Source organism: Phasianus colchicus, chromosome 4 (assembly GCF_987193195.1).
Source record: "Phasianus colchicus chromosome 4, bPhaCol1.hap1.1, whole genome shotgun sequence".
Classification (NCBI taxonomy): domain Eukaryota; kingdom Metazoa; phylum Chordata; class Aves; order Galliformes; family Phasianidae; genus Phasianus; species Phasianus colchicus.
Window position 1 is genome coordinate 44,880,062 of NC_143439.1, and position 18,627 is coordinate 44,898,688.

Consider the following 18,627-nt stretch of genomic DNA (forward strand, 5'->3'; position numbering starts at 1 on the left):
GAAAAATACAAATATTTATGCTGTTTTTGAATTAAAGTTATTGTTGACTAAGCTGTTTTAGCTTGGACATTCTGAAATAGATTAAATTTGTCTCACTGAGGAAAAAGCATTTAAAGTGCAGTAAATTGTCTAGAACTGATAAATAATTTATATTCTTTTTTATGGACCACTTAAATCTAGGGTAAAACAGAGTAAATATTTTTGCCCATCTGATTAAATAAAGGGTCCTGATATTCTTATTGTTATAGTCTAACTGCGTATCTATGCAGAGATGACTGTAAAAATGCATTTAAGAATTGTTTAATAAGGCTAGTATTATAAAGTGACATTTTTCTTGGAGTTTTATATTACAGAAGTTTCTTAAAAAATAGGGTTTTTTTAGGTAATTTATGAATATTTTAATTAATTATTTGAAAATATTAATTTGAAGCTGAAAACAGTGATTTCCTATTAATCTAATCATGTGGCAAGTGAATGTACTAAGTCCATAAATTTTCTGGAAAGGAAAATTGCAGAAGACTGAATTATGCATGGGAAATGATGCAAGTGATGAATGTACCTGCATTGTTTTGTTTTTTATTTTTCCATTTGCAAGCTGATACTTTTTCTTACTCCCATGTATTTTTTTACTAGATTGAGGCACCAAGTAAGTATACTCCTGTGTACCCTACGTTACTATTACATTACCCTACAAAGAAGCAACCTAGAGATCCCCAGTGTGCTTCATCCATGATACTCCTCATTTCCTTATGCAGAGTCACAGCTTGTCGTTGATCCTTTTTCTAGGTACAGCACTAGGTTTGGAAGCAAGAAAGTCACTTTGCTGTTTTTCTGTTGTAACTTCTTTGTTATCAGTTTTCTTCTTTCCCCTTGCTCATACTTGAGGAAGATGTTATCTAGTGGAAGAATGCACAGCAAAAGGCAGCTGAGAACAGATGCAGTACTCAGCTACTTTTGACTAAAAATCACTCTGTGAATGAGTCCACCTCTGGACTCATTTGTGAATGACTCAGGTCTCTTAGAATGTTTTTAATCCGCTATTATGAGAGGCAGTGCATATTTTTAACCTTTAATTTTATTTGTTTTTCTGATTGACTTGCTGTACTAGTAGATGTTGCTTAATCTAAGTAGTACATAATATCTTCAACTTAAAATTTTACATTAATAAAATTTTTTTGTTTGTTTGTTTGCAAGTTAATTTTATTCACCAAAGAAGTGAACATAATCTGCTCCGTATACTTGCCTCGATTTTTAGCTGTTCTGGAAAACACAGATTTATTAGCTCTGAGGACCTAAGATGCAGCACAAATTACAAAGTGGAGGAGTCTGAGCTGTACAGCTTCATTACTTCATGGGATTAAAGAAGATTAAACAATACCAGTTTATGTGGACAACTGTGGGAGTATTTGCCATTTTTGAAGCAAAGCAGCTTTGCACTCTATATCATTATGTTCCTCAGAAATACTAGAGTGATTTACTAACAAACACCGATTTTGTGAAAATGATCACACTAAGATCATCTTTTTAGGACAATTAAAATTGTGCCTTTTAGAAATGAAAGTTGGTTCCATCCTTCTGAGCAAGGTACGAAGGAGCTTCCACACCAACTTTCTCTTATCTGACTGAGAATATCATGCATGCTGAAAGAAGATCTTTATCAGAACTGAACTCTCAATAAAGCTAGTGAAGGCAACACAGTCTGCACTATTGTATTTCTTTTAACCAGGCAGGTATTTAAGTCATCTTACTTTTCTACTCCGACAAAGCAGGAAAACAAAAGGCTTTCAAATGTTGAAGCTAACAGATGGTAAAGGATCAATGACAATAGCTTTTAAAAAACTTGTTTTGAGAAAATTTTGTCTTGATGCTAAACATTTCAGCTATCCTTCAGTGCAGCTGGAATAATCAAAATTTATTGTTAAATGCAGCTGAATTCTTTGTCCTTAAGGAGACCCAAAAAAAGTCAGTCTTACACTGAAGAAAAAATGGGAACAGTGGAACATACAGATCATCCTTAAGAATTCTTGCCTTTAGATGAACTTGTTTGAATTTTCAACTTATTTTTTCTGAATTAAAGTGATTTACTGAATTTCACTTAAGCCTAATCTCTGAGTATTATTATTTTCTGTTCTTATTAATGCCAGACCAGAAGCACTATTTTATTTACGCTGCTAATGTAACTAGTATATATCTTCTGTATGACCGTTATTTTAACACAGGAATAGAAGCTTAAAAACATTTGGAGACTAAAAGGCTACATATATATATGCTTTTGCATTTATTTAAATATCATTTACTTTGTCTCATGGTCATTAACTGTGGATAAAGTGAGCATAACATTTTGTACACTCAGCTATATCTTATTATTAACTTTCAGTGCTTTGTGGTAGGATATGGAAATTTGAATCAACCAGGTTGGTTAATGGCTTTTTATAGATTAGCAAATTATTATTATTTTTTCCAAGGAGATAAAATGCGATTCTTTCAGGATGTTGATTGCTATATTGAAGCTATTGGTTAACTAGTACCATGATGTTAAAAGGATCACTTGTATAATTTGGATTATAGAAGATGGAATATTCTTTAGTTTCTGGATATGGAATCAGGAATATATGACTAGAAAGAAAGTTCCACTTGCATCTTATTTTGTCATATAATTTCTTTCATACACTTAATACTGAACACACACTCTTTTAGATGTGTATATTTGAGACTTAATATCATCTTGTTGACCCTTTTTTTCTCCTACTTCAAAGCTGATTTTCCTTTCCAAGTAGTCAGTATCGCATATGTTTTTTCTATATCACTAATAGCATTATGTTGTCTTTTATTATAGTCTGTCAATTGCCATATTCGGTGTTTTGTTTTTCTTTTTTTTTTACTGCTACTGTGCTTTGTATTGCTGGTTAAAATTATTCTCTCTAATAACATTCAGACTGTTCTCCTGATCAGTGTGCTAATTATTGGGCCATTTGCCACAAATTGTATAGCTTGTTTTCATGATCCAAGCGTAATTATTTTGCATCTTTCCATACAACAAAACGTCTTTACCATCTGCTATGCTGTTCATGTAAACAGTAAAACCTGAATTAGGTTGCACCATCCAACCTTATTTGGTCTATCTTCTAATACGAGTATCATCTGCACTCTTGAACATAATGACTCTATTTCCATGTTTCTGTTTAATAGATTGATGCACTAGAAAGCATCAGAGTCCTAAAAAGACTGCTACTTACATGCTTCAGTTTTATAATTAGGAGAGATTATGTCAACGTTGAATTATTTACATATATACATATATATACATATTTGTATATAAAATATTATTTTTTTCTCCTCATCTTGAAACTAGTTTTCTGACCATTGCAATAATATACATATTTTAGAATCCTTAATCTGAGCTATTACTTTCTGAGAATAAATACTTGCAAATACACTTTGTATATTGTATATTTCAAATTGTATATTTGAATCAGGAGCATATCCTGTATGTCATTTTTCATGATAGAATCTCAGATATCATTGTAAGACAGCTATGAATGGATATTTCCCTTTATTTCAGTGGGGTGTATTTTAACTGTTCTATATAATTAATCTATTTCAGTGTTTCCTTTTATTCCACAATGTGTTTGTAATGAAGGCATAAGGAGTATTTTAAAATACTTATGCTTCAAACCAACTGAGGTAAAAATACAAACTAGGTCTTATACTGGCCTGAAATTTCTGGCTACATTTTCAGATACCAGAGTATGTGATTTTGCACAGTTGTGAGTATACTGTGACATTTTCTACATTACATTAGGAAAAAAAAGCAACAAATTTTTATATTCTCATAAACCTGCAGTGATGAAATGAGATGTTGCAATGTCATCCTGTGGTGTTTATAGATGAAGTGGAAAATCAGGCCACCAATGCATTTAATCTGTCACCAAGTTGCATCTCAGTATACCCTCTGTGCTGTTCCAGTAAAGCAGAAATAATATATGCTTTTTTCATTGTTGATGGATATGTGTTTATAATTCAGTTTGCTTAAGTAAGAAAAGCTGTAGTTTGTGTGGGCTTGATAATAGAAATTTCATGTTAGGAAGGTAGTCTTTAAGTGTATTCTTTGCTATAGGGCTGCCTGCTCTGTAACCTGGAATAATTTTCCAATTCATGTCTGAAATGTCTTAAGACAGAAGAAGTTGTTGCCTCTTGCTGAAGTCAAAGTTTATTTTTATTTTATTTTTTTAAGTTCTGTTTAAACAGGTAATTGTATAGTGTTTATCAACAAACTTAATACATTGTCACTGATATAATTAGTTCACCCATTGGTTCACCTCTCTGTACTTTCCTCTGAAAGGAAAGTACCTCTGTACTTGTCTTTATATAATGAGTAATGCCATTTAGATTTTTTGCATTTAAAGTTAAAGTAATGAAAATATAACAGTACTTAAATCTGCCATTGATAGATCTAAAAGTCAATTAAAAATACCCAATATAATGAAGAACCCAGTATTGATAATGATGAAAATTCAAGGATAAGAGGAATTATGCTTTGTTGGAGGATAAATCATCACTTAGATATCTGGTGGAAAAAAGAGAAGGACGTGTGCACAAAATGAAAGGAATCTGCTGATTACTGAGGAAAAAGCTTTGATCTAGATACCAGTTTTGCAATCTTCTGTTAACAATAAATGATAATGGAATATAATTCCATTTTCACTTCATTCAGGACATATGAAGAATGAATGACTGAATCTGTTAATCATGGCCCTAAAAGGTGAGCTATGGAGTACTCTAGCAAATTAACTAAGCACATCCTTGTTTTAAGTACTGGAATAATCTAATGAATGATGGTCTATTATTTTGGCTAATAATAAGAATAAGCCTGAGAACTTTGGAGGTTTATAGAATCTTGCTGGGATCCAAGATTTATCCATGATTTAAATACAAGTATTTAAAAGAAGAGATACCTATATTTTTTCTTGTAGTTTGTGGTGTTTTACACAATGAAGGGCCAAGGATCAGATCTCTAACACAGTAGCCCTGTTCTTAGCTGTGTCCATTAATCCTACTACAGCACTACTTTTGGCTGGTGTCACGGTGGTAATTACAAAGCATAGACCCCGATTCATTTCAGTCCTAATAAAACATTGTATACACTCATAGTCAATCATCAAATAATGAGCATACTCTCATGGCAACATTACTATTATAATTGAAATGGTAATACACCGATATACATTTAATATTGATTCTTTGGTAACAGCTAAGTTTTCTATTTTTTCTACTGAAAAGTTGTGGTGTTACATACTTTTTTTTCACGGTGTCAAAATTTCATCCATGATTTTTACCAAAATTTTTATTATGCTACCTGTTACAGTTTTCATGGAAACAATTAGAAGGCATTATTTTCAGATGACCTATGTTTAATATTCTGCTGGCCCTCTAAAACAGATTTCTGCATAACAACTTAATCTTTCTTCTATTTTGAACATTGATAAGCAGGTGATCAATATTGGTTTATGATACCTGTTTTCTGGAACCCATTTCATCATAAACCAACAAATAAAGCAGCAATAGCATCCGCTTGTTTTCCAGATTCATGAAAGAAGGTCACAAGTTCTGTCCAGGGCTCTATGCTTACTACAGTGCTTTCAGTTATTTGGGATGATGTAACCTGAAATAATGAGAAAATGATAAAATCTTGAAACAAATTGGCCAGCATGCCCCTGACGAGAGCGTCAAGTGTTAGGTTCATAGGTCAGGGCTTAGTCTGTGATGGTACCCTGAGAATATCTTCTGCGGGTCCTATACTTAGATAATCCTCTTATTTTCATTTTTTTTTTTTTATTTTCAGTTTGATTAAATGTATGTTTTGTCAATATTATAATAATAGAACTGCTGAGAATTTTCTCTCTATTGAAAGGATTACTTGGTAGCATTTCAGTCTTCTAAATATAAATACATATATTTTTAAGTTGAAATATTGTAAAAGCATCAAAATATGTATTTAAATTTCAAATTATTTAATCCAATTCTGATTTTTCTACCTCTGAGTATTTAAATAAATATATTTCCTGAATTTAATCTGAAATATATAAATATCATTGTTCTTTTCCTATAAAACTGTACAGTGATAGGTCAAAACAACCTATTTCAGCTTTTAAATATATTTATTTTGTTTACATGTATATGGCAGCCTTATTAAATTAGATGCAAGAATGGCAACCTCTTTCTGCATACAGAATAGTGGTGCTTCTTTCCTTTTGAAATTAAATAGCTGGTGTTGCTAAACCTCACTTTCCCTTCTAAAGATTGTTAGATCATGTCTGAGGCTGATGTATAGCTTCATGGTCTCTGTAAATTCAGTATATGTTGTTAAAGAAGGAACTGCAGAATGCTTCCATATTTCATGATTATCCTTGTTCTTTACATGCTCAGAAGGAGAAAGGAATACTGTTTTTTTCTTGTGGCTATGTTATGTTATCCCAATGCAAAATAGTTTAGCAAGATTTTTCATATTTATTTGAAAGATTTATGTCTCAAGTAAAGGACAAAGAAGATATTGAAAATTTTACAAAATTATCTTACAAATTAACTACTTATGGAGCAGTGAGATTATTCCTATTAGACCAAAAAACTAGTACAGAACTGTATTTCAGATAAGCAGAACATACAGAAAACATCAGTTAGAGAAGTTATCTTTTCATGGCTTCTTTATTATTTAAGAGGTAAGAGAATTGCTCTTTAGGGAAAAATTTATGAAGGCTTACATGCAAAGTGGAAATGACTAAATACCTTCCATGATCTTCCCCTTTCATCTACTCTGGATTCCACAGATTGTTCTTCACATATGGCCCCCAAAATACTAGATAAACTGTTTTTAATTCAGAGATACACTGCTGTCTCCTGCCAAAAGATTTCCTCTAGAACAGCTGTTTTAAAAACAATGTCCACTATAAATTATACAGGATTATAAGGAAAGAAACATAAATGGAAGTAGAAATACTCATTGCTCTCAAATGCACATGGAAGAGAGTGAGAAATAAGTGATAACTCTATAGAGATATTTTAAGAACATTTACACTGACTTTTTAGAAAAAGAAAATTATGGTCATGGTAATTTTTCTTGACGAATTTCATTAATTTTTACTATTCATTTTATTTATCTTTTGCATTATTCTTTTGTTCCTTTTCCTTTTTTTTTTTTTTTTTTTTTTTTTTTTTTTTCTTTCCTTTTCCCTCATAGGACAGAAATTTACGGAAAAGGCATGTTTAAAAGAAAACTGGGTAGACTTTAGATGGGATACATGATGTTCTGGTAACAAATATTTTCTGACAGCAATCTTAATACATCAGGATTTTCTCCACTAAGCCACAAATAAATAAATAAATAACGTGGCAGTTTTGTTCTTGAAGATTAAAAAAAACTATATGTGTCAGGAATATGTAATAATTAATGTATTCTGTATACTAGCAGTTAAGAATCATTCAAATAGTATACAATATTTTTGTTACAATTGAATGAGTCAGCAATATGTTCCTTGTCAGTAATATGCAGCAGCTACTGATAGTTATAATTACTTTTTGCTCAGCCATATTTTCTGTTTACATAGCCTCGGTGGTAAAATAAACATGAAAAAACTTCTGTGCAAATAGATTCAGTAACATTAAATGACTTTTTCTCAAATGACACCAGAAAGAAGACTCATGGGGAAATGTTAACAAAGAGTAATGTCACATCACAGCTTTTGTAACTTTGTCTCAGCACAGGTAACGCAGAACCAGCTGTCTGCTTGTTTAATTAAATCACTTGGAAATAGCTTTGTACTATGCACTAGGGTACATTTTCAGAAAATATTATGTTGTTGTTAAACTTAAAAACTATTTTTATTGATTAAGTTGCAACATTTTACTTCTAGGGAATGGTGAGCTATGAGAATTACTCGAGTTTGTGTATCTAGCTAACCTTAATTCATCAGTGCTTCCATACAAATGATCAGCAACTAAAACAGATGTCACTATAAAAACTACCTTTGTAATGAGAAAAGAAATGCATGGAAGAAAGGAATGTTGTAAATTTAAGAAAGAAAAAGACAGTTTATTATCAATGTTAACTCTAACACTATTTCTCAGATTTATTTAAATCTTGGTATTCCCCCAAGATCTTTCATATCTTATAGTGCGAATCTTTGAGTAATCTGTGCCTTTATGTAATTTATTGCTTGTTATTCTCAGTCTGAACAACTGCAGATATCTGCTATTTTCTGTCTGCTGAATTTATACTGAAGTTCAAAATTCACTTCAGTGGACTTCTTTCTGAATATCTCTCTTAAACTTATTTTACTTTTGAGATAGCCACAAACCCTGAAATCCCTCTGACTGGAAAAATTGCTAGGATATTTTTGCTTTTGTCAGAGCAACACTTAAATACTCATTCATGTAATTATGCTGAAGCAAACAAACAAACAAAAAAAACCCCATAGAACTGATTTGCTAGATCTTATTATAATGTCCTATAATCTATAAACAGGTTTCCACAGAATGAATTTTTAATTAAAACTCATGTCAACAAATCGTGGCCTATATCTTCAGTTCCTGTTCTATATCTGCTTTTGAAAAGTATGTCACTTTTAAGGTGAGATAGATTGTATACCCTAGCAAACTCTTTGTAATTAACATTTGGAAAATCCTTTAGAGAAGCTTAGAGCTCTTCAAGACTACTGACTACAGCAGTAGTCAGTACACTAAGAACAATACCAATAAGAACACACTATATGTTCTTACTCAATTACAATACCACTCGCTTAGCAGAAAGGGAAGCAGTATTGGATTTGCTCTAGGAAGCAGCTGGAAGTTTGCCAGAGTGTATGAGACAGGCATTTCTTTATTTATTTGAATACTAAATAATGTAGAGGTAATTTTGAAAACTGTGGCATTGAGTGAAAAAGATCCTGGAGCATTATTAACTTTTCTGTTGTAGCTATAAGATCAGTGTAATTAGAGTGCTATGGATGCATTACCAGAGGGCTGGGTAGACTCATGCATTCTATTAATGCTTACAGTAATGTATGATGAGGAAAAACAAGCAAAACATATTTTAGATCATGAAATGATCGTTTCAAGACACCATTGGTTTTATGTAGAAGATAGATATTTTTTTTGCCACATTCACTTGAGTTTAAAATAACATGATAATTGGAAAAACAATTTCAGTATTTTAGTATGGATTTTACTATCTGCTGTGTAACTCCACAGTACTGCAAGAAAGACAAGAGTGTGTTTAAGACACAGTCTTTTTTTTTTTCCTGCAGATATAAGTAACAGAAATAATTGCAGTTCTGATCTTGAATAGGACTAAAACTCTCTCTGAAATCATTGCGCAAGTGTTTATGAACTTCACACATTCAGCCTCACCAGCTCCTAAAGACTGGGGAAGATTGTAGGATTTCCTTGTGGGTTGGAACTGCCTCATCATATATTCAGAACTTTGTCTGTGTTAATATGCATGCATGTTTTTTAACTTCCAACATCCTGAATCTCTTTTGTTGACAACTTATTTAGTGCTTTTTTTTTTTTTTTTGACTCACATTTGTTCAAGTGCTTTGGATAGGATTATTGAATAAGCCTTAGAATAAATCATAATGTGTTCAGTGATGGAAAACTAGGTACAATATCATTTCCTTTGTTCATAATGATGTCTGCATTTTCATTACAGACATGCTCATGTCTTTATCACTTTCAGCTGTGTTAACTATTAAAACAGTTTCTTTGATCTACATTATTTTGTCTCTTGTACCTTTTCAGATCCTTTGCCATGACAGAAAATTTCATGACAGTGACAAGGAACTTTGCTTATGTCTAATAGGATGCTCCATACACAGGCAAGATGGTATTCCTCATACGTTGTGTATTGACTTGTTTTAAGAACAAGTAAATGAGATTTGACAAAGAATGTGAAAAAATGTACTCTGGAAGAATGAAAGAAATGAAGTTAGCATCATGTCATCATAAATCTTAGACTCTCTGTATTCAAATGCAATCACTTGCCCCAGTAAAGAAAATGTATTATTCATGCCCTCATACATCTTGTAAAATGATGTGATTGGTTTTTTCTACATTCTTTGACAAGATCTTATGCACAAGTACAAATAAATAAAATAATGGTGCATAAAAGGCTTAAGCAGTCACAGCTAATTTTATCATAAATATCTCCTATATTGAATTTTTTTTTCTAAGAAACTTGTGGTTTTTCTTTTCATAGAATAATAGATAATGTTTTAATCTTGATTCTCTTTGAAATTCCTTTTTTTGATTTGATAAACATTCATAATTAACTTTAACAGAAATTAAAGCAGCTTTCCTTGCAGAAGTAATTCTTTATGGCAAGTCTAATGTTACTTTGAACAATGAATCTGCTTAGTATCCTTTAAAAATCTGAGACTAAGAGTTTCCACTTACGTGTAGGCTATCTAAGGCATGCAGACAAAGCTACTTGTCCAAAGTGTGTAGTTCTCCTTTGTAGATGTGATGAGGACTCAGAACTTTGGAACACTCTAGCTCACTTGTAAGACTATTGCTACCATGGTGCAGTTACAATCTGTTCCCTTCCTAAAAGGTAGAAAAAACCGTTCTCTGCCACATACTGGTTTATTATATATTTTTCATACCTAAATGATCAACAATTGCATGAGCGGTTGTTCCACCATATTCCACGAGTATCAGAGAAGAATCAGCACCAATAAATTAAAGATGAGATCATTTCTGCATATTTGAAAACGTTTTACCTTTCTTTACGGTAAATCTGGGATCATTTAACATGGAAAAAGTGTTTTAAGAATGGAATGTATTAAATGAGGAAAAATTGGGGAAAAAAGAAAAGACCAAAATAATTGAGATATTTAGAAAATTGACAAGTATACATATGGGTTTTTTAATAGTTGATATGAGATAGTCTAGTTAGAGAAATGCAATCAATTTATCTACTTTAATCTATCAATTGGTTATTTTTTTTTTGCTGATAGTGAGGAATTGGTTGGAACAATAGAGCTGTGCTTTTACCAGCTGATTTCTGTAGACAATTCAATGATATGTAAAATACATTCTATGCAACTGTCATATATTATAGGAACTGCATTCAACTGTGTTTTATTATTTAGTGCTAGAAGTTATGTAAACCTTTAAAATGTAAATTTTTTATTATAGAAGCTCACTTCTAAGTAGGTTATATAAGACTTAACTGCATATCTGTGACTTATTAATAATACAGTAATTTTAATTAGGTATTATGCATATAAAAGTTAGGTCATACATTTTAATATTAAGTTGGAAGAAGCCCAGTTAAAGCTAGAGGTCATTTTCATATGTTAATAAAATTATTTTTTCAGGGTCAATGTCAAGCTTTTGGCAGAATATTACTATTTTTATTCATTATTGGAAAGATTCATGAACATTTATTTTTCACTGTTTATAGTAGTATCTTGACAGTATGTGTATTAGCTCATTATGTGAAATGAGATAAATATTGTGGATGCTTTTGTATATGAAACCACATTTATGGTATTAAACAAATATCTAGATGTGGAATAGCATATATAGACAAAATTTGTTGAGTAAAATATTCTCATTTTACTGAGACATTGTTTTTGTAACAATTCATGGATGTAACCGGCAATAGGATACCTGATTTGTAAGTAAGTGTAGACATATAAGTGGCTAAGAAGAACCCTTTTGCAAATTGGAAAGAAACAAAATTTGAAATATTTTTAAGTATATTGTAAAAACATTCAGAATTATTTGTAGGAATAAACAGCTATCATGAAAATTAGGTTTGCAGTGACTGAAATATATGAAGGGCCGAAAAAAAAAAAAAAAAAAAAAAAGGTTATTAACAGACCTCAGAGAACAAGGCTATGTTTTTGTTTCCAGATGGATGGTGTCACAGCACCTTTTAGTTTTGCGTCCTTCACAGCTACTTCAGAGACAATGAAAAACTGCTAGGTTCTGTCAACCAGGTAGAACTGATCATCACGAATTGGTATTCATTATCTGTGGATATAGGAAATTATTAAAGACTAAGGTTTTAGTGGTTGTTTTTTTTTAAAAAAAAAAATTATTAATAATATTAATTTATGAAAAGCTGCATGACTTGAGTAGTTGAAATTAAATTGAGGAAAACTCTATATTGCTCTATTTCTGTAATATGAGTAGATTTCATCAGCAGTGCTGGCATGAGAAGAAAACGTGTAAGTGAAGGTGAGTCTGTGATATTTATAATCATTTCAAACATTTTTTGATCGACTAAGTGAAAAAAATATTAGTAATATTATTTTAACCTTTTGATATATTTTCTCTGCGTAGTTACTGATCCCTGATACAAGGGATATAAATTACCCACCAAATCTTTGTATTCTTAAGGTCAATGAGGTAGCTGAATATCTTTCTGTCTTTTTAAGAAAAATGAAATACTTTCAACAGTGTTATAAAATGATGGCTCTGGAGCACGAAAGCTGTTAGGCACAGGGCAAGGGTAAAGGAAATGAAAATGGAAATGGAAGCTTTGTTCAGCATGAGCCAAAGGATCTTAGTACTGATATGAAGGATACATTAACATCTCAGGGGATCAATGATTTAGTCTTTAGGTCCTTCCAATGTGCAATTATACTGTGGTTTTACTTTTGTAGTTCCAGTAAAATAGCGCAAGGTGAATCCTAATATAGTTGTGACTTATGATTGGATTTACCAGCTTGTCAACTTTTATCCTTTCTCTGGAGACAGTAATTTACCTTCAGTTTACTGAATTTAGTCTTTAATTAAAGCACTTTTTTCTTTCATAAAATAACAAAACCCTAAGATTTGTGCAATCTGTTATTTATCTTTTGCTTGTTAATCATGATTTTCCATTTTAACTGTGGAAGAGAAAGTTATTTAATATTTTAAATGCTTTATTTTGTATTATAAAAGTTTTATGTTGTATTCTATATTACTGAGATATCATATTGCTTAAATTTAAGTTGTACTTTAGGAACAAATTATTTTGGAACTAAATAAATAATAGTTCATGAACAAAAAGAAGTTTAATTTAGTTTGTCTTTTTTTTTATTATTATTTCATTGTTCCTATAATTTCTAATTCAAGCTGTTCTCAAATGCGTCTAATGAAAGTGTCACAATCCCTCCTTGTACTGTAAATGATACCATCATTCAATTGTTTACACTGTTAATAATATTTTCATGATGTCTGCCTAAATTTTTCTAAGCCTCAAGACATTGTTCTTCGCCTATCATTTCTTGAGACTGAATGACTCTATTTTGTCATGCAAACTTTCACTATGAGGACATTTGTATACAGTTGAAAGTGGATAATATCCCCCTACAATTTGCCATTCTAAACTATGGAAATTCAGCTCCCTTGGTCTTTTATCCTTTAATCCTTTGTTTCCATTGTGGTTTCTCTACTTTTTTTTTTTTTTTTTTTTCCCCCCCATTATATTTTGAGTATTGGGATAGCAGTGTATTAACAAAGAGATAAGTAAGCTACAGGCTGGGACAACTGAAAAATGCTTTAACTAAATGTAGATAGCAAAAATATATTCAAAAGGCAAATACGAGATTATCCCATCAGTCTAGCAATGAGATGCTAGTATAATGACATAATAAAAAGAATGAGGATAATTAACTTTTTTCTAACTCTTAACTAACTTCAGTACAGTACATGACAATAATGTATCTTTAACATAACTTTTTCCAAGGACCTAAATAATCAGGAACAGAAATTTATTTTGAAATAACTGTATATTCTTCTAAAGTACTTCATGAAGTCCATGTGTACTCACTTAAATGCCACTTATGTGGCTCTGTGGAACTCTTCTGGTGCTCTTGAAAATTTGGGAATCTCATCATTAAATTCTAAGGAAAATAGATGTTCAGAAGTAATTAAGAGTTAAATAACATTTAGGGCAGAGTATTTCTATTGGAGTGGCAGAAAATGGCCTGTTTGTTTTCAAGATTGTTTTGTTTCAAGCCCGTTAGATTCAAGTGAAAATTTAAATGAAAAAGGCAGAAGAATCTGCATTATGTAGGTCAGATTATATAGTCTAAAATATACTTTAATTCTCAGCATCTATTAACTTTGGCAGCCTGAGGCTATTTCTTTCCAGGTTGCCCGTCCCTTCTTCCACAGGAGGTAGATTCTCTTTTTCTCCTGGAGCCTCAAGAATAGCTCCCTATTCATCCATGCTGGTCTTCTTCTGCGCCAGCTCATTTTGCGGCTCAGTAGGACAGCCTGCTCCTGTGCCTTTAAGACTTCCTTCCTGAAGAGCAACCAGCCATCTTATACCCCTTTATTCTCTAAGACTGAACGCCAGGGGACTCCCCCTACTAGTCTCCTGAAGAATTCAAAGTCTGCCCTCCGGAAGTCCAAGGTAGCTGTTTTGCTGTTCCCCCACCTGACTCCACCAAGAATCGATAACTCTACCATGTTGTGGTCACTCTGTCCAAGACAGCCCCCAACCTCCTCATCTCCCACTAGACCTTCTCTGTTTGTGAACAGCAGGTCTAACGGGGCAGCTCCTCTCATAGGTTCTCTTATCAGCTGCATCAAGAAGTTGTCCTCCAGAATTCCAGAATTCTCACCCTATTCTCACCAAGGGCGTTTAGGGGGAGGAAGCTACCTTCCCAAAGAATGCTTCTGGCCGCACAGCAAAGGGGTCAAGGTCGAGCTAGCTAGATAAGAGTGGGCAGTGCCAGCTCTGCCCCTGCTGGCTCAGCAGCCTGCCCACAAGCTGCCAGCTCCCCGGCACCGATACAGTGCTTTTGCTAGATTCAAAGAAGCCCTAAAAAGAGCTTTTTGGCCAGCCTTTTTGCTTTAGGTCCCTTGTCCAGCGCAGTCTTACCTGCTCTGAAGCCGGTCTCCGCAGCAATTTCAGGAGCTCCTGTCTTCTTTCTCCCATGCCAACTAGCCTGCTGTAAGTGTACTGCAAGTTTAAACTTGCATTTAACACAGTATTGGAGAGACTAAGAAAGCTGCTCTGAAAGTAATGCTTCTCATTTTATCATGTTGGCTCACCACCTCAAGACAGATGTTGGTGATACAGCAGTACAGATTGAACCTTTTCACCAGAATTCTGTTACATTCTGTTGCCATGCAACAGATGGCAGTAGAGAGGCAGTCTGACAAAATGACATCTGACTTGGAAGGGTATATGAAGCCAAGGTGCGTCGTAGAATTCCACCGTGTGGAATAAAATCGTATATGTGGGCACAGTGAAGTGGTAAGTGGTGCATTTCAGCAGTGGTGATAGCAAGCTAATAAAATATTTTATTAATATAAAATATTTTGGTAAACTATTTCAATTACTTTCCACTAAAATTCAGGAGGAAATTTCATGAGTTTTCTGTGAGTAAGACCTCACAAGTACTGAAACTGGGCTAGATTTGGATTTGTATGCAGTAGCTCAGACCAAGTTATAGTGATGATTGCTCAGTCTGCCAGGATTTTTAACTTTGTACAGAAATTAGATGCTCATGACATTTTCTCCTATTTCTTCCTTATTCTTTATTCTTAGCCAATTAAGAGTACATAACTGCTTATACCCTAAGCCACATTTATGCTTCTTCTAAATGTACCATAAAATCACTGAAAATATACTTGAAGAACATCAAAGAATAAAAGTGATTTGATTTTTCATGTAAAATAAATTCAAAAATTGTTTGAAGATATTTCACAAGTGTCTAGTGACTCATAGCTATTTACAAACAAGCTGCTTGAAATGCATTTTGAGAAGCTCAGAAACAGTTCTGTTTGAAATATATATATTTTATAGCTTGTTATTTTGCATAAGATGGGCAATGGATCTTGAAAATTACATCTTCCTAGAGTGTTTCCCAAGCAACTTAGCAACCACTGTAAGATTTCAAATAGATAAACTGTTCATCTTAGTTTTGATATTTATGTATATAGATTTTGGTGTTCTGGCCATTACCACAGCAAACTTAATCTAAATAAAGACAGTGTAGGAACTGGAGGTTCAGTGAAGATATGTCTTTGTATACATCAATTTGTACGAGTTTAATATTGCATCAGTAGGAACAAATTGATGTTAAAGTTCACTACTGGACTAGATGGTTACAGTTGTTAAGACTGTAATATTTCATACTCCTGGTAAGAATTTGCAATAAATCTATCTTAGTGATAAATTGCTCTTAATCTTCATTTTAAAACTATGAGATGTAGAAATAATAATAATTTGAGGTACTGAGATAACTGAGATAATTAAAAAAATGTTTTATACTCTGTAGCTGGAATACTTAAATTGCTTCCTTCGTCATAAAAAATCAAACCAAAGCAAATGAAGGATGAAGACAACTTTTCCAGATGAGCCTACTAGTAAAAATGAGAGTTATACATGTGTATATGTACAGAGACCCAGAACAAAGTTATAGATGTACTATGAGGACTATTTGAAAATATCTATTTAGAAAAACTGCTTTATTTTTTGTACCACCTGCTAATCAAAGTATTACATCAAATGCAGCCCTTGGGCATAACTATCATTTAACAATACATGAAGGATACTTAAGCAGTCAGTGTAACGCTTGTGAACATTATGGGTAAATATTAACATATGCCATTCACAGTACTTTTTACTTCCTTCTCCTGTCAGCACTTTAATATATTTAAAGTCACACTCAAATTAATGAGAGGTCAAAAAGTGACCTTGAAGGATCTCTCTCACTCATTTGACAAGATAGAGGTTCATCCCTGTAGAAATAGAATAGAAATTACTTACTGTAGCAGTGTTAAATTTACTGCTTTCCACAGTCTGAATGATAAGCTGGAAAATACACTGACATTGTGGATGAAGGTGATCCTCTCTGCTTTTCAGCTGTAAACCTAAGTGTGCATGAAACTTACTTATTATCTTGACTACAGAAAAAGATATTAAATTATGAGCAACATTTGTATTTAAAACATGCTACAAACAGAACTATGAAGTTTTTATTTTACTCCTTAGAATTAGAATCAATATTTCTTGTCTGATGAATTAAGAAAAATATCACTAACTAGTCAGTTCAGGCACTGTGGTTGTAACTTACTAATTGAAATATAAGTGCCGTATGAATTTGAAAATGTCACTCATAACTTGAAGACTCCAAAATTTGCACCTACAGTTGTTCTTGAAGATAAACTTCCTGAAAGAAAAGTGAAACAATTTCACCCAGTAGTCTTTTACAGTCTCCCAATTGCTTTTGGTTCATCAAGTTGTTTACACTTACTGTATGTATGCAGTGGACCTTGTGATCTACAGCCTATAGAAGGTGGATAGTAGTAGAGTTTCTATGTGTCAAAATGCCTAAAAATGTTCATCTTCCCAAAGTAAAGACATGTACTTCACACAAACACATATATACTAAAATATCAGTTTGTGATCCAAAGTCAGTTCAAAATTTGTTTTCATAAAATTACTTACGAAACCTGGAACAAGTGGTAAGATTTATTGTTTAAAACTGAGAATAAACCAGAAAAAGGGCTGATGAATTTAGCAAAACTATACTTGGGTTATCCTTTTATATTTTTATAAAACAGGGCTTACACAAAGCCTGTGGGATTACTGTTATACCAGTGTAAATGAAATCAGAATCACACTTGCTCTGCACTGGTTGCTAAATTGTTCTTAAAGTCTCAAGGGAAGATACGTTTATTGATTCTCTAAATCTGGATGACTTTGCAATACCAAATGGTTCATTAGACCTTTAACAGTTCCCACACTATATTGAGAAATATTTTCATTTTGTAGTTTGAGAATTAACTGCAACAGGATACAATGTCTAATATTAAGTTATTGACTCTTCAGCAATTTCTTATGTAGCATATGAAAAAAGAACCAGATTTCACAAAAATGCTGGAGGTACTATTGCCTTCATGGTTAAGATATACATGAATGAATAAGCATGAGTTTATCTTGATTTTCTCTTATTTCAAATCATACATCTCTATCATACCATACCTGTTTGAAAGAGCAGGACATCAAGCAATGATAATAATAATAAAACAGAGAAATATCTCACAACTTCCATTACCGAAATGCACACAGCTGATGCAGTCCACTCACCTGAGGTTTAACAGCAGTGATGTATCCTGATTAATTTTTAATTGATGCTGATATTATGAACATAGCTATGCCTGCATTATCACTTTGGCAGTTGATTCTAGCAATAGTTGCTCTGTCACTAAATCACTGATATTTTTGCAAACAGATTTTTTTTTTTTTTTAACTTAATTTTTAACTTTGCCTCAAGGAAAAGACAGTCAAAGTCAGTAATTGACTTAGCTTAGGCTCTGGTTTGAAACAGTACTGTTGTTGAGATCTGTCATAGCAACCGCTGTGGGTAAAAAGCTGCTATTAATAAGTGTGTAGTAAGACAATGAGGCTGTGGGAGAAAAGAGTTGTGAGTCCTTGGGAAAAAAAAAGAGGAATCATAAGTGGCAGTAAGTTTCAAGCTGAACAGGTGAGGAGAGAAAAAGAAAGGAATGGAAATTGATTGCAACAATAAATGGAAAACAAACCAATGAAAACAAGTTAGAAAATTGCAATTTTTCTTCAGTGAAAATTGAGACACAGATTTTGACTGGATTGTTACT

At 32.6% G+C, this 18,627-nt stretch overlaps 1 long non-coding RNA gene across 1 annotated transcript; it reads right to left on the reverse strand.

Annotated features, from left to right (window-relative positions):
• Positions 1-595: 595 nt before the first annotated feature.
• On the reverse strand, positions 596-15,093 carry LOC149918227 (uncharacterized). The gene is made up of 4 exons (XR_016466452.1): positions 14,879-15,093; positions 13,820-13,892; positions 5,515-5,662; positions 596-896 (listed from the first exon to the last, which is right to left on the reverse strand). It is a non-coding gene; the product is annotated as an uncharacterized LOC149918227 (long non-coding RNA).
• Between the last annotated feature and the right edge of the window lie 3,534 nt (positions 15,094-18,627).